General features: G+C 51.0%; 1 pseudogene; it reads left to right on the top strand.

The window, feature by feature from the left end:
* LOC141175769 (fatty acyl-CoA hydrolase precursor, medium chain-like) overlaps positions 1-19,589 on the top strand; it is a 150,518-nt pseudogene that overhangs the window by 108,997 nt on the left and 21,932 nt on the right.

Raw genomic sequence — 19,589 nt, 5'->3', positions numbered from 1 at the left:
GCAAGGATTCCTCCAGGGGATCGAGGAGCGGATCAGCGGAGCTGGCCAGGTGGTATGGGGATTCCGCCAGGGGATCGTGATGCTGGTCGAGGGAGCAGGCCCCCGGTATAGTGGATTCTGGGCCTGGGAGCAAATCGGAAGCGTGCGCGCCCAGGTACGGAGGCGCCACCAGAGGGCCCAGGAGCAGGTCAGCGCAGTCTGCGCCCGGGACAGGGAAACTCTTCCTACCTGCACCCGCAGCCGCTCCTTGGCTGCTCTCTGCCTCCTGGTCCTGGTTTGGCTCCGCCAGGGCTGGGGCGCTGTCGGTGGAACACGGGACTCGCTGCCGCCTGGCCTCTATCTTCCCCAGCACCTCCTCCTTCCAGCCGGCGATGGCTGTCCTCTCGGCCTCTCCTACCCGCCAGCTGAGCACACGCATTTCTGCATGAAGGAATTCCACATCCTCCAGGGTCAACTTGTAGATCACCTCCACCAGGGTAAGAGGTGTCTCGCTTGGCTGCAGGCCTCGGGCCGGGGTCTCAGGCTCACCTCCCTCCATCTTGCTTGCCGGGTGTGTTCTATCTGGTCTGCTCGAGACCACACCCTGTTTACCAGTTTTCTTTTCCCCTCTCCCCTTTCTGGGGCGGTCCCATGGCTGCTTGCTGTCGGTCACACCTTGGGGCGTCTTCCCCACCTTGATGGACACATCTATGTGTATGGCCACAGTTGCAGGGGGCAGGTTGCGCTTTTGGTGCCATTCTGGGACCCGGCCCACGATGGGAGGTTCTGTATTGTTGTCTTTGATCACGCACATAATGGCGCCCGCTCTTCAGGCATGGGCGCCACATTCAGTCTTTAAACACAGTCTCTAGGCGCACAATACCCAGTGATAACGGGTGGGTTACATATCCTGTTTGTGACGCCAAATATGACGCGCCCCCTGGGCCGTGGGGTACCCGGTGCCGGGCCGGTAGATGCTGGAGGAATGTCACAGTGGCGGTGACCCGGTCTGTGACCCAGGGCAGTCAATAAAAGGGGTATTGTATAGGGGATTATAGAGTTTTTATAGAGTTCGTGACGCCACCTGTGGAATGCGGCTAAAGGGAGCCGCCGCTGCGGAGCAGTCTTCTGAAGCTGATGTTATTGCAGCAGGGATGGTGTGGCTCTCCACAGGAAGAGCTAGCTCCAGGGCAGTGTAGTTGATGTTGGTTGTGCTGCGCGTTGTAGTGCAGGGAGTGATGGCGCAGAAAGAAACACAGAGACTAGGTGGTGCAGTCCTCTGGGTCTTTACTCACAGTTATTGCAGTCCAAGTTACAGACGTCAAAGTAACTTCCCGTGCCGTGCTGCGTTTACTCTGTGAGGGGCTCAGTCCACCCCCAGGTAACTCCGGAGTACATAGCAGGACCCCCTTCTGTGTCTTCTCTCTGGCTGTCTCCCTGATCCTCATACCAAGTGTCCCAGTCCAGTATCTGCGGGCCTTTGCGGGCGACGTCTGTTCCGTCCCCTGGGTCCTCTATAGCTACCTTCCTGGAGAGACTGATATGGACTGTTGGCTACAGGACATGAAATACTGCAGCCTCCGGTTTCTAGTTAAGACGTCCAGTCTTCTGCTAGCTGAGGGACCCGGCTCCCTGTATGCAGCCTGACCCCTCCACCTCCCGGTAGATGCGGGCGTACGGGTGGCCTTCTGCACGGCCCGTACCCCTTGGGTCCTTTCTTGAATCCTGGAGCCTTTCTCCTGCTCTCTCTCCTCTCTTCTCTCCTTCTCCTTAGCCTTGGGCCTCACTGTCTAGGCCCGCCTCTGGAGCAGAGCTCCTACAGAGCCTCTGCTCCTTTCACTTTCCTCCTCTGACTAGTCTGTCTTTCTAAGATGGCTTCTCTACTTATATCTTCCTTCTATGTGCTCCCCTTAACTACTTCCTCCACCCACACCCACTACATGGTTCCCCCTCTCTAGGTTCCCCCCACTCCAGGGACCAGGGACTGTGCTCTCCCGTAGGAGCAATCTCGCCGCCCTGCCCTCTGAAGTGTGGTGTAATGAATGCAGGTGTTAGGGTCCTGAGCTGTACTCCTTCCTTACCTGAAAGTGAGATTCCACATCTCTGGGTGAGATGCAGTACCTCTGTGGTGACCGAACCCTCAGGGGCGCCACATACACAGTGACTGCACAAGCAGAATAGTGAGTGCAGCTCTGGAGTATAATGCAGGAGGTAACTCAGGATTAGTAATGTAATGTATGTATACAGTGACTGCACCAGCAGAATAGTGAGTGCAGCTCTCGAGTATAATACAGGAGGTAACTCAGGATCAGTAATGTATGTACACAGTGACTGCACCAGCAGAATAGTGAGTGCAGCTCTGGAGTATAATACAGGATGTAACTCAGGGTCTGTAATGTAATGTATGTACACAGTGACTGCACCAGCAGAATAGTGAGTGCAGCTCTGGAGTATAATGCAGGATGTAACTCAGGATCAGTAATGTAATGTATGTACACAGTGACTGCACCAGCAGAATAGTGAGTGCAGCTCTGGAGTATAATACAGGGTGTAGCTCAGGATCAGTAATGTAATGTATGTACACAGTGACTGCACCAGCAGAATAGTGAGTGCAGCTCTGGAGTATAATACAGGATGTAACTCAGGGTCTGTAATGTAATGTATGTACACAGTGACTGCACCAGCAGAATAGTGAGGGCAGCTCTGGAGTATAACACAGGATGTAACTCAGGATCAGTAATGTAATGTATGTACACAGTGACTGCACCAGCAGAATAGTGAGTGCAGCTCTGGAGTATAATACAGGAGGTAACTCAGGATCAGTAATGTAATGTATGTACACAGTGACTGCACCAGCTGAATAGTGAGTGCAGCTCTGGGGTATAATGCAGGATGTAACTCAGGATCAGTAATGTAATGTATGTACACAGTGACTGCACCAGCAGAATAGTGAGTGCAGCTCTGGAGTATAATACAGGATGTAACTCAGGATCAGTAATGTAATGTATGTACACCGTGACTGCACCAGCAGAATAGTGAGTGCAGCTCTGGGGTATAATACAGGATGTAACTCAGGATCAGTAATGTATGTACACAGTGACTGCACCAGCAGAATAGTGAGTGCAGCTCTGGAGTATAATACAGAATGTAACTCAGGATCAGTAATGTAATGTATGTATACAGTGACTGCACCAGCAGAATAGTGAGTGCAGCTCTGGAGTATAATACAGGAGGTAACTCTGGATCAGTAATGTAATGTGTGTACACAGTGACTGCACCAGCAGAATAGTGAGTGCAGCTCTGGAGTATAATACAGGATGTAACTCAGGATCAGTAATGTAATGAATATACACAGTGACTGCACCAGCAGAATAGTGAGTGCAGCTCTGGAGTATAATACAGGAGGTAACTCAGGATCAGTAATGTAATGCATGTACACAGTGACTGCACCAGCAGAATAGTGAGTGCAGCTCTGGAGTATAATACAGGATGTAACTCAGGATCAGTAATGTAATGTATGTACACAGTGACTGCACCAGCAGAATAGTGAGTGCAGCTCTGGAGTATAATACAGGATGTAACTCAGAATAAGTAACTTTTTATGTAGATTTATTTGATGTATTCTGTAAGGGACAGTTATTGCTTTTAGGCTCTATTTTCCCATCAGATCTATGATTTTTTTTTCAGTACTGGAGACAACAGATTACCTGGTAATTATGGGTTTCTGGACCAAGTTGCCGCCCTCCAATGGATACAGGAAAATATTGGATATTTTGGGGGTGATCCCTCATCTGTCACTGTATTCGGTGAATCTGCTGGTGGCATCAGCGTTTCCGCTCTTGTAAGTTCTGTCCAGTAATTGTGAACTTATCATCAACTTATGATCAATTCCCTGGGAAAAGGGAAAAATCTTCTATGTCTGCTCTTTATTCTTACACATGCATGAGAATTTGCTTGTAGAGCCATCCACCTTCAGTTCACTCATTTTTTTGTTCCATGATGGTTGTTGATAAAATACAAGTCAATGTCCAAAAAATGAGGAAAAAAATCAGAAAAGAGAACAATAAGTGTGTTGAATCCATGGGATAAAGACCACAATAACCTGGATTGTCTTCTGTTCTAGGTGGCGTCTCCTTTAGCAAAAGGTCTGTTCCACCGCGCCATCGCACAGAGCGGCTCCGTAGCTATGACCGGCGCTGTGGCCGGCACGTCTGAAGAGCTCATCCCCTTCCAAAATGTAATTATAACTCCCCCTATCTATCCCAATAGGAATAACACCGGTGTCTGAGCAGTTACATATTGATAGAGGTTGGCGAGGAGAGTGCGACCGAATAAACTTTACACTCTTTGTAATTGTGACTTCTGCTCCTCATTTTGCTGTTTTCACCACACTGAGAAACCCCCCCAAAAAAAGCCAAAAATAAAATGAGAAAAAAAACCTAGTCCTAAAATGTCTGTATGCGATATCTGAATATAAGAACATTTTTCTCTGCAGAAAATATCGGAGTTATCGGGCTGTGATCTCACCTCCATAAAAGACTGTCTGATGAAGAAATCAGAGGAAGAAATTTACATTATTTCCAAAAAACTGGTAGGTGTTGTGTCTCACTACAACAGTATCGCCGCCCGGGGAACTACATGGACAATGTTTAATATCCAAATTACATGAATTGATCAATTTCTTTTAGTTTTCTATCTCATTTCTTGCTTTTTTAATGTTTCTCCCCTTTGTTGTTGGAGTTGCTTTCTTTCTTTTTTTTTTTTTTTTTGAAACTGTAAATATTTGTTTCAAAAGTTTCAAAAAACAAAAACAACTTTACAAAATGACAAAAGTATAAACTTTTGATTATAGGTAAAAACAATACAAGAGAAAGGAGTAGGGGGTGATGGCTAAAGAAAGAAGTAGAAGGAGAGGGGACATAGGGGTGAGAGGGAAGTATGCCCAAGAGGTAAAGGAGTCTCAGCTAGCAGAAGAGGGGAGAGTTTGTTACAGAGAATCGGAGGCTGTGGAAGCCTGTATGCGTAGGAGTGGTAGAGCAAAGGGGGTACGATTACTGTAGCCAAAATTTAGCAAGGCCTCCTAGGGATTTCTCTTAAGATTGTGGCCCTTGACTGAGAAGATTAAGGAAGTTTACTCTCATCCAGTGTCTGAGCACTTTGGGGCAAAGCCACCATTTGTGATAAATGACACCCTCAGACTGGCATCCTCTGAAGCATCAAGGGGAATAGTTGGGACAGCTTCGGCCACCCTGGCTGGAGTCAAATAGCATCTCATCATTACTTTATACATTGTTTCCAACATCAGAATATTAAGTAAGCCGCGTGTGGTTGAGGTCCAGATCTGCTTCAGATAAAGTGGGGTCAATGTCAGATTCCTCAGCAGGAGGAATAGGTAAGGTGGTATCTATGGGTAGTGTGGTTTAGATTGGAAAATTCAATGGAAAGGAATTGGCGCTCACAGGATATAACAACGGGATTTTCTTTTATTGATATCTTTATTAAAAAAATCACATTTACAGTTCCATGTGTAACACCCCTTTAAGCCACCTCCGTGGGCAGGGTGTTTGGTAGTTCTCACCTCAGTATAGCGCAGTGCCTCCACCTGAATCTTGCTGGGACTTGTAGTGGGATGCAGGAGGGTCTTCCTCTTCTGCCAGGGGTCGACTCGGGAAACCCCTGTACACACTCCTTTATACACTCACAAAGAGATGAGGATGATAACTCAAACAGGTTTATTGTGGATGGAGGTAATTGGTAAAGGGGGATGTCGGGTAACAATAAAACAGTATTCACAATTTACACATATATGTATATAGAATCAGCTAAGTCTTTGCAATTAACTTAAGAGATAAGGATGACACTTACCCTTTAAATAGTCACAGATACACTCCTAGCTAAAACTGCTTAACTATAACTGGCTGCAGCGTAAGAAAACAGAGTTCACAGTTGGGGCCCGATTGCTGTAGTAGTTGGAGCTCTTGGAGACTGTGTAGGTGCACATAATCAAGAAGCAAACTCTCCTTCACAGACAGTCCTATTATAGCTTCAATTGGGTGTGGAACCACAAGTCTCAGCAAGGCTCCCTTATAGAAAGTGTTTATACATTTGTCCACAGTGGAACCACACACCCCAGCAAGCTGCTCACTCTTTGAAGTAGCTGTTCTGTAGTCACACCGTCTTCCAGTCTGGGGATTCAAGGTTTATCAGTCTGCACACCAGGCTCTGCTCCTGTGGTGGTCTGGTCTGTCCTCAGCAATGGCTGCCAGCCCTCATGTCCACTGATCTCGACTCCTCCTTCCTTCTTCTTCAGCTTGCACAGCCAATCAGTCTCTTCCTCTGTTGCTCCTCCTCCTATGTGATGTAGAAAGGATGTCTGAGAGTTGTAGTCCAAGTTAGTGCAGGAAGAGATTCATTAAAGTCTGCTGCTGTGAATGTGTGCTGAGACTGTATCTGCTGGAATTACACACACATGGGTCTCACAACAGGTGTTGCATTCTCCCCTTGGTGAGTTGCTGTAGACCCCAAAGCACGAAATGACGACTCACCACCTGCAATAAAAATCTGGGATAAAGCATCCTGACTATTACTACAGTCAGTCATACACAAATTATTTACAGGCTTATTTACAGGCCACATAGGAGCCGGGGGCGAAATACGGCCATATATAATTGAAGTGAGGATGCACTACTCTGGGGACCTCAGTAGCCTGACCCATCTGGTCATACGCTAGCATCATGGGGGGTCTAATGTCCTGCTTGGGACGAGTGTGTACTACAGGGACTCCCTCATCAACCCCTAGCTCTTGACCTTCAGGATCAGGCCCCATGGCAGTCACTTCTCTTCCAGGTTCTTCAGGATCTTCTAAACTCTCCCCCAACTGGGGACGGCACAGGCTCGAGCCTAGAACACACTCTTCTGGGGGATCTTCTCTACAGGACTGGTCTGTACAGTCTTGGATTACTGAGAATGGGTCATCTATCCATTGGTAGTACTGCCCCCATCCATCACTGGAATCACTCTCTGTACCTTCAGGAATGACCACAGGACTGGTCAATTTCTGATACCGAATACTGCTACGGGGAGATCGATTGGCGGGTTGAACTCCAGTGTCCTGTAGCTGCTGTGGCTTGACATTCTGCCCTACAGGCAACAAATGCTGGCGATAAGTCTTGACTCTTCCACCTCCTTTCTCCAACTTCACTCTGTAGACCGGGATACCAGGCAACTTGTCTACCACTACATGGGATTCTGAACGCCATCGATCAGCCATCTTTTGTTTTCCAGGAAGGCCCAGCTGATGGATTAGGACCCTATCTCCAGGCTGCAAAACATAGTCCCTGACTTTGCGGTCATAACGAGTCTTGTTTCGCCTTCCCGATCGACCAGAAGCCTGATCAGCCAGTCTTTAGGCCTCCTTCAATTATTCCCTCAGCTGTGACACATATTTCAGGTAGTTCTTCCCAGATGAATGATCAGAGGACACTCCAAAACTAACATATAGTGTTGAGCGAGCACTAAAATGCTCGGGTGCTCGAAGCTCGGGCCGAGCTTGCCGTGATACTCGGGTACTCGACCCGAACAACGAGCCCAATGTTGGTCTATGGGAGACCCCAGCATTTTTGCGGCGGCACCCCCGGCAGTCTGTACAAAGCCTAAAAAGTGCCCAAAACGATAGTGACAGTGCTCAAGACATGGGGACAGCATGGGCATCGCCCCAGGAAGCATTTCTGACCCCCAGGTCACTGCTGTCAACAACGTGGTCAGAGGTATTAAGCCACTTTTACGGGCTCACAATAAAACGTTCAAAAACTAAACTGAAACGGTTTTCCTGTGAAATATGTTAAGGAACTTCCTTTCCAGGGTAAAGACTTGTGTATAAGGTAAAATAAATAACCAAAAACAAAAATACTCCTCCACTCCTTGGGCTATGTTCACAAGGAGCATTTTTTTATGCGTTTTTGCACTTTTGTATTGCTTTCAACCGTGACAAATGCATTCACCGGGAAAGGTCATTTTAACATTTTACAATCTTATCTGGCCCTGTGCTGTGTGACACATGCATACAGTGCTGAAAAGATATGGGAACAGCATGGGGAAGACCCCTGGAAGCATCTCTGACACCCAGGTCACTGCCTAAAAGTGTGCCCATCAGAAGTGATCCTTTCCGCATCAGAAGATGCAGACTTGCAACTATCCCTGTGCAAGTCCTTGTCCCAGGGCAGTGTTCAATTGTACCTCCCCCATTCCTTGCAATGCAAGCGCAAGTATGCAGTCTGCCACTCACCCACCCCCAGGCTGCAATACCATACTGCTAGCTTGCACTTGAAATGGGGCCTTTTAGTTTGGAGGAGGCTGAAGCTGGCCACTACCTCATGGCTGCTTCGGCAGCGAGGTATCCATACTCCGTCCCCAGCCGCCCGGCGGCCGGGTGTCCACGCTCGGTCCCCAGCCGCCAGGCGGTGGCCGGGTGTCCATATTCGGTCTCCAGCCACCCCGCGGCCGGGTGCCCACACACGGTCCCCAGCCGCCTGGGGGCGGCCGGGTGTCCATAAACGGTCCCCAGCCGCCCCCATTTCTCCTTGGAACATCCCCCCACACACTTTTCTTAGCCCGGCCAGCTTTAGGGCAGCATTGGACGAGCCCACCAGAGAACCAGACTCCTCCGGTGGACCCTGGCTTCTCCATAAGGGGAGCTGAGAGTGCCAAGGTGAGGAGCATGATGATGATGATGATAGAAGTTAGCGTCTGCTTTGTTTTCTTGGAATGCAAGCGCATGAATGTAGTAGCGGCTAGGCCTGAGGTGGTCAGCATTTTGACGCATATCCTACCTCCTCCGAGGATTGCTGGATGTTTTCCTGTTACTATCCCAGTTCTATGACTCCCATTAAAACAAAGCTTCAGGTGATAAATGATGGATGAGGTGGTGGTGACTCGCCCACGGGGCCGTGGGGCACTCGGGACCGGGCAACAGGGCAATGCTGGGAGTAGTAGTGGCTACCCGGTCCCGTGGATCAGGGTGGTCAGACCAGTGGCAGTCCTTTATAAGTTTTAAGTAATGTCCGACTACGCCACCAGTGTATTGCGGCTATTATGAACCGCCGCTGCCAGGCAGTCCACTGAGGCTGATGGTGTGTGCAGCTGAGGTAGTGTAACTCCCCACGGGAGGAGTGTAGCCCCAGGGCAGTGAGCGTAGATGGTGGGGATTGTAGTGCAGGGCGTCCCAGCACCGGTAGTCCTGGCGCGGCAAGAAATGCAAAGACAACGTGTTGCAGTCCAGGGTCTTTTACTCACAGTTCACATACTCCAAGTCACTTCCGCCGGTAATGACTGCCCAAGCCGTGCTGCGTCCACCAGGTGAGGGGCTCGGTCAACCCCCAGGCAATTCAGGAGTATGGCACAGGACTCCCTTCTATCCTTCCTCTGGCTCGTGCCCCACCAGTGACCAAGCTTTTGTCCAGCTGCCGCGGATCTAAACGGGTAAACGTGGGCCCCGTTTCCCGCTATCCTATATGGTGCCTTCCTAGCAAGGTTTAGCAGGGGGTCGCACCAAGTGATGATCACGACCTCCGGTTCTTGGCTGAGGGATAATTTACCTCCACCAATTTGGGATCCGGTACCCTTTTCTTGCCTGACCCGTCACCCGATTTCACGTTGGTCCTTAGGGTCCCTTCTGCCTTCTTGTTTCTGAGCCCTCCTACACTTTGGGTACTTCTCTTCCTCTACTGTTCCTTACTGTTTCTGTTCCTTTCTGTTTCTGGTCCTTTCTTCTGGCTCCGGCCTTTACTCTAGGCCTGCCTCGTGGAGCTGGGCTCAGGCTGAGCCACAGCTCCCTGTCAGCTCTCTACTCCTTCACTCTGCTTCTTCTCTGACTGAACTGAACCCAGAACTAAGATGGTGCCCACCTTATATACCTTCCCCTAGTGTGTGAGCTCAGGTGACCAGAAACCAATGAGCTCCTACCTATGCTCAGAAACCGTCCCCTTCTGCTCCTACATCACTGGGTTTTCCTCCCCCCTCCCCACTCCAGCCAGGGACATGGTCTGTCGTGCCTGCATTACTGTATAAATGGGAGCACCGTTGAGCTGTCCCCCGGGAATGGGGTGTATGTGATGCATGCAGCTAACTGAGCCCTGGTCCACACTCCATCCTTACCCGGGAGTGGAATATCACACCTCTGGCAGAGGTGCAATACCCCTGTAGCGGCCGAACCCTCGGGGCGCTACATTCCCCCCCGGTAAACCACAGCATGTCCTCGGGCTGGAAAAGAGTAAAGACATTTGATTACAAGACATGCAAAACTTTTTCAAACCTTTTTTTTTTTTACATTAGAAAACGGATGACATTGTTCAATTCCCTTTATGGGAAACACTTTTCTCTTTTTCAACGTTTTTCTTTCACTAGCTATTGTCAATACTACCGGAACTCTTTTGTCATATAAAACATCATATAAAACATTTGCATTATCACCTAGCAGCATATAAAACTCTTCATATAAAATATTTTCAAGTAGGACATATTCTTGTGCCCTGGCCGCGGTGCAACTTGCGACCCGGTGTTCATTCTTCTTAAAGGTGCAACACTCTAGTAAACTTGTCTTGAGGTAGACGTTGCGGCCTTTTTATAAAACCAGTAGGGGGCACTTTAGGAAGCGCAACTATTTACAAGGATGGCCGCTCTCAGTCCTCGGCCAGTTTTGGGAAGGGGAATGGCTGCTCTCAGTCCTCAGCCAGTTAGGGAAGAGGGGTGGCTGCTCTCAGTCCTCAGCCAGGTAACTTAGGAAAGGGGCAACTTCTAACAGTTCTATATCAGTCCCTACGGGGACCACACTCAAATTCAAAACAGTCCCAAAACAGTTCTCTGTACCCTGACGGGTAACTATGTACAGTCACACTCTACCGTTTACTGGTAACAGTGTCCTCCTGATGCGCCTTGCTCCTCGTAATCTTCAGGCCCGTCCGGGCCCTCTTGGTACTCGGGGTCCGAGTGGTACTGCTCCTCCTCTTCTACCACTCTGTGGACGTGGAGGGCGTACCATCCCTTCATGCCTTGGTGTCGGGTGTAGGACACCACGTCTCCTGGATATAGATCCCGCCCTCGATGACCTTCTGGCAGGTGGCTCTCTACATCCCTTCGGGTCACAAACACGTCGCTGATGGTGTCCAGGTCCCTGATGAAACCCCAGCCGTGCTCCATTTGGAACTTTACGACAGTCTCTGTGACTCGGGGACCGCGGGCAGCTCGGGGATCTCACCGGGTCCTCATTTTCTGCTCCGCACTTCGGGCTTGCAACTTCTCCTGCTTTACGCGCCGCTCCCGCTGCTCCCTCTCAAACAGCACCAGCTGCTGGTGGCAGGACTCCCGTCGGCGGGCTGCGGCCGCCCGCGTTTCCTGCGTGAACCTTATCAGGTCCTCTCCGGACGGGTCCCACTCGTACTGAGCGTCCTCCATCGAGGGCTGGGAGACTTCCAGATGCTCCGGAGCAGGTATCAGGGGTTCAGGTGGGGCTCCGGCCTCCGCGGGCAGGCTCCTCTGAAGGCGGGGGTTGACATATCCGGGGGGCCAGATGAAAGGGAGCCCATCCGGACCGGTGTGCTGGGCGAACAGATCTGCGCCCATGGGTAGTATTGTAGAGGCCGGGGGCGCGAGCGGGTTAGCGGCGCCCGGAGGTACTCGGCCTTGCGACCAGGCCTGCGGTGGTCGTTTTCTGGTCGCACCCGGGGGTGGCACAGCAGAGGCAGGGGGTGCTGGCGGAGCAGCGGCGCCCGGGGGCACTAGGCCTTGCGACCAGGCCTGCGGTGGTTGTCTCCTGATCGCGCCCGGGGTCAGAGGGCACGGCGTGGGGCGGGGCTCGCTGGCGGTGTCGACGGCATGGGAACCGGTTGGTAGCGGTGGAGGCGCGGAGACGGTGGCGGTTTCAGGTACTTCGGGCTCCGCAACAGGATGCAGGGGCAGGTCGGCGGCCCCAGGACTCGGGGTAAGGGCGTCTCCGTTACCTGCCTCAGCTGTTGCGGCCTCCTCCGCGGCGTCGTCTTCGGCCTCAGTTCTGTTTTCACCGCCCTCGGAGGCAGGCGTGCTGCTGGGTGCCGGCGGCACCTCCTGCTGCTGGATCACGGCCCGCCGGGCTATCTCTTCCTTCCACCCGGCAATCACGTCCCGCTGCGCCCGGACCATCCTCCGGTCCAGCTCCTCCAGCGCAGCCCGCACATACTCGGGGTCTTCCTTGGGGAGGTGTGCTAGCAGCTCCGTGAAGCTGCATGGTGGTTTGGCCTGCAGCAGGCCCCTCGCCAGGGTGTTGGGGCTGGCTCCTCTCTCCATCTCCGGGTGTGGCCTGGTGAGACTGATCCAGACCACCCCCTGCCCCGCAGTTTTCTTCTCTTTCCGCCCCCATTGGGGGTGGTCTTGGGGCAATCTGCTGACAATCACTTTCAGGGGCAGCCCCCCCACCTTGATGGACATCTCTACAGCCGCACTCATGGCTGTTGGGGGTGGGCTCCTTCTTTGGCGCCATTCTGGGACCTGGCCCACGATGGGAGGCGGCTTCCTGTTGTCTTTTGGCGTGCACATTATGGCGCTCGTTCTTCTGGGGCGGGCGCCATCTTTAACACAGTGAAACAGTCTCTTTTCAGGCACGCAATACCCGTTTGTGGCGGGTTGGTCACAATCCTGCCGACTACGCCAAAGCTGACTCGCCTCCTGGGCCGTGGGGCACTCGGGACCGGGCAACAGGGCAATGCTGGGAGTAGTAGTGGTGACCCGGTCCCGTGGCTCAGGGTGGTCAGACCAGTGGCAGTCCTTTATAAGTTTCAAGTAATGTCCGACTACGCCACCCGTGGATTGCGGCTATTATGAACCGCCGCTGCCAGGCAGTCCACTGAGGCTGATGGTGTGTGCAGCTGAGGTAGTGTAACTCCCCACGGGAGGAGTGTAGCCCCAGGGCAGTGAGCGTAGATGGTGGGGATTGTAGTGCAGGGCGTCCCAGCACCGGTAGTGCTGGCGCGGCAAGAAATGCAAAGACAACGTGTTGCAGTCCAGGGTCTTTTACTCACAGTTCACATACTCCAAGTCACTTCCGCCGGTAATGACTGCCCGAGCCGTGCTGCGTCCACCAGGTGAGGGGCTCGGTCAACCCCCAGGCAATTCAGGAGTATGGCACAGGACTCCCTTCTATCCTTCCTCTGGCTCGTGCCCCACCATTGACCAAGCTTTTGTCCAGCTGCCGCGGATCTATGCGGGTAAACATGGGCCCTGTTTCCCGCTATCCTATATGATGCCTTCCTAGCAAGGTTTAGCAGGGGGTCGCACCAAGTGATGATCACGACCTCCGGTTCTTGGCTGAGGGATAATTTACCTCCACCAATTTGGGATCCGGTACCCTTTTCTTGCCTGACCCGTCACCCGATTTCACGTTGGTCCTTAGGGTCCCTTCTGCCTTCTTGTTTCTGAGCCCTCCTACACTTTGGGTACTTCTTTTCCTTTACTGTTCCTTTCTGTTTATGTTCCTTTCTGTTCCTTTCTGTTTCTGTTCCTTTCTTCTGGCTCCGGCCTTCACCCTAGGCCTGCCTCGTGGAGCTGGGCTCAGGCTGAGCCACAGCTCCCTGTCAACTCTCTACTCCTTCACTCTGCTTCTTCTCTGACTGAACTGAACCCAGAACTAAGATGGTGCCCACCTTATATACCTTCCCCTAGTGTGTGAGCTCAGGTGACCAGCAACCAATGAGCTCCTACCTATGCTCAGAAACCGTCCCCTTCTGCTACTACATCACTGGGTTTTCCTCCCCCCTCCCCACTCCAGCCAGGGACATGGTCTGTCGTGCCTGCATTACTGTATAAATGGGAGCACCGTTGAGCTGTCCCCCGGAAATGGGGTGTGTGTGCTGTATGCAGCTAACTGCGCCCTGGTCCATACTCCATCCTTACCCGGGAGTGGAATATCACACCTCTGGCAGAGGTGCAATACCCCTGTAGCGGCCGAACCCTTGGGGCGCTACAGTGGCAAAGGAGAAAGAGCAGGAGGAACAGGGACCATTCACATCAATATCAGGCCAGTCAACCACACATGTCTTGTAGGATATGTTTCTGTACCAAAAGGAGCGGTTCGGCTACACAGTTAAAGGGCATGCAGTGAGTGCAATGCCTACCAAAAATTTTGAGGCACTCCAATGCCCCTTGGAAGTGACATGGAGGTCAGAGGGCCTTAACTAAATCGTTTTTTCCATTTATAGCAACTGGGTCTCCCTTGTTCTGTTGGCCTAAGCAGTGAATGGAAGGCTTTCCAAAAAATTATGAGGAACTGCAATGCCCCTTGAAACAGACGTGGATTACAGCATACTAAAAACCTTCTACCCATTATTGGTGAGTGGGTCTACCTTAGTGTTCACCTATGCATTGAAAAGCAAAAGCTGACTAAAATTAGGAGGAAATGCAATGCCCTTTGGAAGAGTGGTGGAGGTCGCAGTAGCTTAACAAGACGGTTTTAATGCCCTTGGAAGAGTGGTGGAGGTCGCAGTAGCTTAAAAAGACGGTTTAAATGCCCCTTGGAAGAGACGTGGAGGTCACAGTGGAATAAAAATACAATATCAATGCCCCTTGAAAATGTGGTGGAGGTCGCAGTAGCTTAACAAGACTGTTTTAATGCCCCTTGGAGAAGTGGTGGAGGTCGCAGTAGCTTAACAAGATGGTTTTAATGCCCCTTGGAGGGATGGTGGAGGTCGCAATAGCTTAACAAGACGGTTTTAATGCCCCTTGGAAGAGCCATGCACTACAGCATCTTAAAAACATTATTCCCATTATTGGGGAGTGGGTCTCCCTTTGTCTTTGCCTATGCCTTCCAAGCAAAAGCTGCCAAAAATTAGGAGGGAGGAATTTGCAATGCTGGCAACACGGACCACGGTTACCCTGGTGGTATAGTGGTGGTGGAGGCTGAGGATAAGGAGAAGAGCAAAAAACAGACGAAATGAGGAAGCTTATACCCATGTGTGGGTGTGAAGTGGTGCATGGGACTACACCTCCCGAAATAACACAGTGGATTTGACTTTATGTTACTCTGCTGTCATTTGGTGGTGATTAGAAGTCTGGGCCAATCCAGCCCTTGCTCATTTTGATAAGGGTCAGCTTGTCAGCATTGTCAGTTGACAGGCGAGTGCGCTTATCAGTTATAATTCCCCCAGCGGCACTAAAAACACGCTCCGATAACACGCTAGTGGCAGGGCAGGCCAGGACCTCCAAGGCATACAGAGCGAGTTCATTCCAAGTGTCCAGCTAGGATACCCAATAATTAAAAGGCACAGAGGAATCACGGAGGACGCTGGTACGGTCGGCAAGGTACTCCCTCACCATCTTTTGAAACTTTCCACTCCTTGTGAGAGTACCCCGCGCCTCAGGGCCTGTAAGCTTGGCGGGTCTCAGAAAAATGTCCCAGAATGTTGACAGTGTTCCCCTGCCTCTGCTGGATTGGAGTTGCGTCTCTCTCACCTGTACATTTTGGTTGGTCAACGAACTGTGACCTCTGCCACTAGCGTGTTCAGATGGGAATTTTTTTAACAGTTCTGCAGCAAGGGCCGTCTGGTACTGCCCCATTTTTGTAGACCTCTCCACCTCAGGAATAAGAGAGTGAAAGTTCTCCTTGTAGCGGGGGTCTAAAAGTGTCTCCAACCAGTAATGACTGTTACCCAACATTTTTACAACGCGAGGGTCACGGGTAAGGCAGCGTAACATAAAGTCAGCCATCACCAAGATGACCACTGACCATGCTCTCCTCCTCCTCCTCCCCCCTGTCCTCAGGCCACCCACGCTGAACCGACGGTATGACAGTTGTACAGGTACTACCGTCTACAGCGCATGATACCAGCTCCTGTTCTTCCTCCTCCTCCTCCTCTCCCTCATTGTCCCCAAATGCACGTTGGGATGAGATGAGGCTGGGCTGTGTGTAATCGCCCGCTACTGCTTCTTGATCCATCTCTTCATACTCTGGCTGCAATGCCTCCTCTTTAATTCTCTGTAGAGAACGTTGCAAAAGACAGACAAGTGGGATGCTGACACTAATGATGGTGTCATCGCCACTCACCATCTTGGTGGACTCCTCAAAGTCTGTCAGGATGGTACATATGTCAGACATCCAGGTCCACTCCTGAGGTCTCATGTGTGGAGTCTGACCTGAATATTGACGGCCTTGTTGCAGCTGGTACTCCACAACTGTTCTCTTCTGCTCACAAATCCTTCCCAACATGTGGAGGGTAGAGTTACAACGTGTGGGGACATCACACACCAATCGGTGTGCCGGAAGCTGCAAACGCTGCTGCAACACAGCAAGGGTGGCGGGAGCTGTAGCCGACTTCCGAAAATGAGCTGACAGGCGGCGTACTTTGATGAGCAGATCTGGCAACTCGGGGTAAGATTTAAGAAACCGCTGAACCACGAGGTTAAGCATATGAGCCAGGCATGGTACATGTGTGATCTCGCCTCGCCTCAGAGCCACCACCAGGTTACGGCCATTGTCACACACGACCATGCCTGGATGTAGGTTCAGCGGTCTCAGCCACAGATCTGCCTGCTCTTTCACAGCTGTCCACAACTCACAAGCAGTGTGAGGTTTATCACCTAAGCTTATGAGTTTCAGCACAGCCTGTTGCCGCTTGGCTGAGGCAGTACTGCAGTGCTTCCAGCTTGTAACTGATGTGGTGATATCTGAGATGGAGGCTGAACATGAGGAGGAGGAGGATGAGGTGCAGGAGCTGTACACTGTGGGGGCAACTCTGACTGACATAGGGCCCGCAATCCTCAGTGTGGGGAGGATGTGTTCCGTCCCAAGGTCCGACTGGGTCCTGGCTTCCACTATGTTTACCCAGTGTGCCATCAGGGAGATGCACCGTCCCTGGCCACAAGCACCACGTGTCCGTTCTCTGGTGGACTCTCCCAGTAACTGCGTTGTTGAGGGCATGGCAGATGTTTTGGGACATGTGCTTGTGTAGTGCGGGGATGGCACACCAGGCAAAATAGTGTCGGCTGGGGACCGAGTACCGAGGGACGGTCACCGCCATAAGGTTGCGGAAGGATTCCGTCTCCACCAGCCTAAAAGGCAGCATTTCCAATGCAAGCAGTCGTGAAATGTGCGAATTTAGGACTGTGGCCTGTGGGGCATTGGCTGCGAATTTGCGTTTTCGATCAAAGGTCTGGGATATGGACAATTGAACGCTGCGGTGGGACGTGGACGTTGATGCTGTTTCTTGAGAAACTGCCATAACAAGTGAAGACTGAGAGGAGGGGGCATCTTTGCATGCAGTATGGACAGGGGATTGCCTTGCACACACAACAGGGGGTTCTATTGCACGCACAACAGCGGAAGAAGCAGTGGTGACACCCACTGACACTGGTCGTGGACCCTGGGGTTCGCCCCACAAAGTCAGGTGCTTTGCTGCCATGTGCCTGATCATGCTGGTGGTGGTCAGGCTGGTAGTTTTGTCACCCCTGCTGATGCTGACATGGCAGGTGGTACAAATGGCCTTTTTGGGGTTATCATCAGAGTCTTTAAAAAAAATTCCAGACTCTGGAAGACCTACCGGTTGTACTGGCAACGTCTCTCGTGTTGTTGTTACGGGGAACTGTTGCCCGCCTTCTGTGTGCGGCCACCACACTGCTTCTTCCTGCCTGTTGGGGTACTCTGCCTCCCTCCCTCTGTGTGCTGCTGGCCTCGCTCTGCGTGTCCTCCTGCCACATTGGGTCAGTTACTAGATCATCCACCACCTCCTCCTCTTCCACTTGTGCACCACGATCTTCCTCCTCACTTGGTGGCAGTTGTGTCTCGTCATCGTCCACCTCTTGTGACAAATTGCCAGCGTCGACGTCCTGTGGCCGTGACTGTTCAAATATTTGGGCATTGCTACATGGGATCTCCTCTTCCACCACTTCAAGCGGAGCAGGCGAGGGGCCCAAATATGGAAATGGACCAGTGAACAGCTCTTCAGAGTGTCCAAGTGTGTGATCAGTTGCTGTCTGACGACACTCGGCATGGTAGGAGGAAGGGGCATCAGGGTGAGGAGGAGTATGCGGTTGAGACTCATGGCTACTAAAACTTGACCGTGTGGAAGACAGACCGGAGGTGGTGGTGCCCAGGTAACTGGAAGTATTATCTGTTATCCAATTAATAACCTGTTCACATTGATCAGTTCGAAATACTGGTGTTGTTCTGTGGTTCCCTAGTAATTCGGTCAAGAAGTGGGAGCGAGAAGATGTGGCTGTTGGTTGTGGCAAATTTTCACCTTGGCCACGGCCCGGTCCTCTACACGCACCATCACCAGAACGTCCAGTTCCACGTCCCTTGCCACGCGCCTTGCCCATTGTAAATGAAGTAAAATAGCTTACACTTGCACTATCAATGGAAAAAGGGTAATAAAAAGGAGATTAGAACCGTTGAAGAGGAAAACCTTAGTTCTATTTGTCTGGCCTACACCAGAATCTTTTAAATAGATATATTTGTGACTGAACAGACAGGGAGACACTATTTTTTTTTTTTAACGTAAAACAGGCAAAAAGATTTGAACCGTGGAACTGCAAAACCACAGTTATATTTTTCTGGCCTACACCAGACTCTTTTAAACAGATATATTGGTGTCTGACCAGTCAGGGAGACACTATTACGTTTTTTTTTTACGGCAAAAAATGCCAAAAACAGGATAATACAGAGATTTGACCCGTGGAACTGCAAAACCACAGTTATATTTTTCTGGCCTACACCAGAATCTTTCAAACAGATATATTTGTGTCTGAACAATCAGGGAGACACTATTACTGTTTTTCTTTATGGAAAAAATACGAAAAGCTGGATAATACAGAGATTTGACCCGTGGAACTGCAAAATCACAGTTATAGTTATGTGGCGTACACCAGAATCTTTTAAACAGATATATTGGTGTCTGAACAGTCAGACACACTCAATTTTTTGGGGGGAGGGGGTGGAAGTACCAAAAGGTTAATAAGACACGTATTTGTACAGTCTGACTGAGGGGAAAAAAATAATAATTTTTCCTGGCCCCTGAGACTGGGGGATAAGTCTAGCAATTTGACCAACAGGAGCACACAGGACTGTAATGCAGCGTTTGTTGGTATAACCACTGCGTCTCCTATACAGCCTGCCTGCCTGATATACCTGGGATGGATATTAGTCCTGAGAAGGACTGTTTGTTTCATTTGGCAGGCTTTAGAGACCCCAAACTATCTATTTTGCAGTATAAATCTCTCCCTAGCTCAGCAGCGCTGTCCCTACACTGTCTAATCCGGAGCGACTGTGGACAAGATGGCGGCGCCCGGTTTTAAATACTCGAGGTGACGCTGTGCGGCCAGTCAATCACTGTAATGCCCACAAACAACATGGCTGCGGCATTACAGTGACTGGCTGGCAATCCCTGCATGTTCATTGGCTCTGTAAAGAGAGCCAAACGTGCAGGGCGGAGACCTGAGCTCCCGCCCGAGTAACCCGGAAATGCTCAGTGCTCGCCGAACATCCCGAGTAGTGAGATGCTCGGGCGAGTTCCGAGCAGTGTCGAGCATGCTCGCTCAACACTACTCTTCTCCAGTCTTCTGGGACTTCTCCTGTTCTCCAAGAATTTTCAAAGATT

This window comes from Phyllobates terribilis, unplaced genomic scaffold, assembly GCF_046119375.1.
Source record: "Phyllobates terribilis strain yellow unplaced genomic scaffold, ASM4611937v1 Scaffold_14__1_contigs__length_39327217, whole genome shotgun sequence".
Classification (NCBI taxonomy): domain Eukaryota; kingdom Metazoa; phylum Chordata; class Amphibia; order Anura; family Dendrobatidae; genus Phyllobates; species Phyllobates terribilis.
Note: the sequence above shows the minus strand (reverse complement) of the source record. Positions and strands in the feature narration are given on the sequence as shown.